Here is a 4,892-nt window from a genome sequence, read left to right on the forward strand (position 1 = left end):
CATTAGTTGTAAATAACTGTTGTAAGGCTTATAATGTATTGTTTATGCTTTTGATCTGTATCAAATATGACATCTCGAGTCTTTTTAATGAAATACATTTTTACGGAAATGCTTTGATAAATCTTTATCATATTTTTATTTTGGGAACAAATTCCGCAACACTTTTATGTAAAATATTACTCTGATTTTCAAACAAGCATAAACAAAAATCGGTCTTTTCTGTCCGTGAAATTGAGGATGTCATAGATTAGCCCGATAACGTGTGATTACGATATTAGAACTAGCATGTAAACGTTTCGGAGTCTATAGTGAATAAAGATCTAAATTCACCCTATTCGGTGTATAGATCAAGATGGCAAGAACCTGCAGTGGAGCTGGGAATGCAAATGGGAATAGGACTCAACCCCCAATACTTGAGCAAGTACCTGTTGAAGGAGCTGCACCTGAGCCAATGACGATGGTTGGGGTACAAGCGATGATGCATATGATGTTGGGTCGTCAAATGGAGGAGACAAGGCGATTGCTACAACAGAATAGGGAAGAAACTACGATACCTGTTGAACAACCTGATTTAAATGAAGGGCAATCGGTAGGAGGGAACTACAGTGGGACTGTTGGTCAAGCTAACCCACCGATAGTTAGACGAAACAACCAGGATGGAGGAGGTGATGGACATGGATGTAAATACAAAGATTTCATGGCATCCAAACCACCGTGTCTATCTGGAAGTCCAACACCGGTGGAAGTTATAAATTGGATCTCCGAAATGGAGACAATGTTTGAAAGTTGTGAGTGCAGCAACAAACAGAAGACCGCACTTGCAATTCCTCTATTGAAATCTGGTGTATTAAGCTGGTGGAAGTTACTAGCTGATTCGATGCCAAAGGGAGAAGCTAGCAAGATGTATTGGGAAGATTTTGTGGTACAACTGAAATTGCAATACTGCTCTGAGCAGGATCTTCTGGAAATCAATAATGAGTTTCATAATTTGAAGAAAGGAAAAATGAGCATTACTGAATACGCTGCCAGTTTCACTGAAAAGATGAAGCTTATTCCATACTTAGTTCTAACTGAAATCTTTAAGGTTAATAAGTTTGCACAAGGTCTACTAGCGGATTTTGGTCCAATGGTTAAGCAAGCAACCACATTGAAAGCCGCCATCTGGGCTACTAAGAATGGTGAGACCCAGATCAGGGAGAAGGGTCTGGAGAGGACAGATGTTGGTGAGAAGAGGAAGTTTGAGGGACCTTCAAGGCCCAACAAGAAAAGTAAATTCTCGAAGTCTGGTTCGAGAGGAGTAGGAGGAGAAGCAAAATGGTACGACAAGTGTAAGAAGAAACATGCTGGGAAATGTGGCGAAGAGGTTACATGTTTTAAATGTGGAAAGCCTGGTCATTATGCCAATGAATGCACCCTCATCAAGAAAGTTTGCTATGGGTGTGGTGAGGAAGGGCACATCTCAAGGGACTGTCCAAAGAAGAAAGGGGAAGCAAGGCCCAACCTCCCACCAAAGCCAAAAGCCAGAGCCTTCCAAATGACACTTGAAGCTGCAAAGGAGGAAGTGGATGTCACTTCAGGTACTTTTCTCGTATACGAATTGCCTACCCAAATTTTGTTTGATTCTGGAGCCAACTACTCCTTTATTTCGCATGAATTTGGTAGAAAACTAGCTTTGCCTGTCGATAGACTAGATAATGCTTTAATAGTCGAGGTTGCTAGTGGCAAGTTCGTACCTGTTAGTGATCGTATTAGGAACATCGTCATCAACTTAAACGAAAACGAATTCCATGAGGAGCTATTACCCATAGAGTTGAACGGTTTTGACATCGTTTTAGGAATGGATTGGCTTAGAGCCAAAGATGCTGAGATTTTTTGCAAGAAGAAGATAGTAAGGGTGAACACACCCAGAAAAGAGTCATTTATGGTGTATGGGGACAAACACCGAGTGAGTTCTGGAATCATCTCCGCATGTCTTCCAGCTACTTTATCGCCTACTTTTATTTCACGTTTTTGTAAAATATATACACGAATACTTTCTGTTTTCTCTATCTCATATGTCTTAGAACTCTGGACCCATCTCACATCAATCACCCAACCCTTACCTCCTATAGGTAATTTTAGACAAGTTTCTTTTGAAGTATATACCCGCATGCCAAGTATGGTTCGTAACAATCTATCTTCGGGGGCATACGATGATTCTTTTACCATTTAGGCAATGAAAGCCAGAAAATGTTTGGACAAGGGATGTACAATTGTACATCATATATAGCGTTTGTGATTGATGCTAAGAAGGAAAAGAAGGAGGTGCAGGAGATGCCAGTGGTGTGTGACTTTCCGGAAGTCTTTCCCGAAGATCTTCCCATATTACCCCTTGATAGACAAGTAGAGTTTAGAATAGACTTGTTACCAGGAACAACACCAATAGCAAAAACACCATACCGATTAGCACCAACGGAGATGAAGGACCTTATGACACAACTTCAGGAATTATTGGACAAAGGTTTCATTAGACCTAGTGCATCGCCCTGGGGAGCTCCGGTGTTATTTGTAAAGAAAAAGGACGGGAGCATGAACACAGTAACGATAAAGAACAAGTACCCGTTGCTAAGGATCGATGACATGTTCGACCAGTTACAGGGTTCGAGCTATTTCTCGAAGATCGATCTTAGGTCGAGATACCATCAACTAAAGGTGAGAGAGCAGGATATCGAAAATACTGCGTTTAGAACAAGATATGGACACTGTCAATTTTTGGTTATGTCGTTCGGACTAACCAATGCCCCATCAGCTTTCATGGATTTGATGAATAGGGTTTGTAAACCATTCCTAGATAAATCTGTGATAGTATTCATAGACGACATCTTAATTTATTCGAAAAGCAAGCAGGAGCATGAAAAGCATCTACGTGAAGTGCTAGAAGTCTTGAAAAAGGAGAAGTTGTATGCAAAGTTCTCCAAATGTGAATTTTGGATTCAAGAAGTCCAATTCTTGGGTCATATGGTCAACCAAGATGGGATAATGGTTGATCCAGCAAAGATTGAAGCTATAATCAAGTGGGAACAACCAAAAAGTCCCACGGAGATCCGAAGCTTTTTAGGATTAGCTGGATATTACCGAAGGTTTATCCAAGGCTTTTCTTCGATAGCTGATCCATTGACAGCCTTGACCCACAAAGGAGCTACTTATACTTGGAGTGAAAAGCATAAGGAAGCCTTTGAGAAGTTGAAGAAGAAATTATGTGAAGCACCAATTCTTTCTTTACCCGAAGGAGTTGAAGACTTCGCAGTCTATAGTGATGCATCAGGAGTTGGGTTAGGTTGTGTTCTGACCTAGTGGGATAAAGTAATAGCATATGCATCAAGACAGCTGAAGGAGCATGAAAAGAACTACCCTACTCATGATTTGGAGTTGGCAGAGGTAGTTTTCGCTCTAAAAATATGGAGACATTACCTCTATGGCACGAAGTGCAAAATTTTCACTGATCATAAGAGTCTCCAGTATCTCTTTAATTAGAAGGAATTGAATATGAGGCAACGACGTTGGCTGGAATTACTCAAGGACTACGACTGTGAGATACTTTATCACCCTGCTAAAGAAAATGTTGTTACTGATGCTCTCAGTCGGAAAGTCAACCTTGAAAAGAAAAGGCCAAGAGCATTGAGAATTGAGGTTGTCTCAACAATTGTGGAAAGTATAAAGAAAGCTTAGGAAGAAGCTTTAGAGAAGAATGACCGAAAAGAAGAACGCTTGGTCAAAACATTAGTATTCGGTACAAACAACCAAGGGTTGAAGGTATTCCAAGATAGGATTTGGGTACCTAAGACGGGAGGAGTAAGAGATGTTCTAATGGAAGAAGCTCACAAGACCATGTACTCGATTCATCCTGGCAGTACAAAAATGTATAGGGATTTAAAACCCTATTACTAGTGGCCAACGATGAAGCTCGATGTTGCTAAGTATGTGGCCGAGTGTGTGACATGTGCAAGAGTCAAGGCACATCATCAAAAACCGTATGGGAGTTTAGAACCTTTACCTGTACCCATGGGTAAATGGGAAGACATCACCATGGATTTTGTGACTAAACTGCCCAGGACGAAGAACGGTCACGACATGATTTGGGTAGTTGTAGATCGATTCAGTAAGAGTGCACACTTCATAGCAGCCAATGAAAAATGGTATATGGATAAGCTCGCAAATGCTTATGTGAAGGAAATTGTAAGACTTCACGGTGTTCCTCTAACAATTGTATCAGATCGCGATAGTCGTTTCACGTCGAGGTTTTGGAGAAGTCTACAAGAGGAATTAGGTACAAAGTTGTGTTTGAGTACATCTTACCATCCACAGACTGATGGTCAGAGTGAAAGAACGATCCAAACACTCGAAGATATGCTGAGAGCATGTACCCTGGCATTCCAAGGTAACTGGGATGAGCACTTACCTCTGGTAAAATTTTCCTACAACAACAGTTTCCACTCGAGCATCAAGATGGCACCCTATTAAGCGTTGTACGGACAGAAGTGTCGTACACCGTCTTGTTGGCTCGAGGCAAGAGAAAAACACTTTATGGGACCCAAGATAGTCCATCAAACTGCTGAGAAGTTGAAGGTGATTAGAGAAAGGATGTTAGCAGCTCAAGATCGCCAAAAGAGCTATACTGACAAGAAAAGAAAACGATAACATTCGAAGTTGGAGATTCGGTTTTACTTAAAGTCTCGCCATGGAAGGGACTAATAAGATTTGGTAAAAGGGGAAAGTTGAGTCCAAGGTTCATTGGACCATTCAAAGTTCTTCAGAGGATTGGGAACCAAGCCTACAAGCTAGAGCTACCAGAAGAACTAGATGGTATTCATAACACTTTCCATGTGTGTTATTTGAGGAAGTTTATAGGAGAA

Source organism: Lactuca saligna, chromosome 3 (assembly GCF_052625555.1).
Source record: "Lactuca saligna cultivar CGN05327 chromosome 3, ASM5262555v1, whole genome shotgun sequence".
NCBI classification, from domain to species: Eukaryota; Viridiplantae; Streptophyta; class Magnoliopsida; order Asterales; family Asteraceae; genus Lactuca; species Lactuca saligna.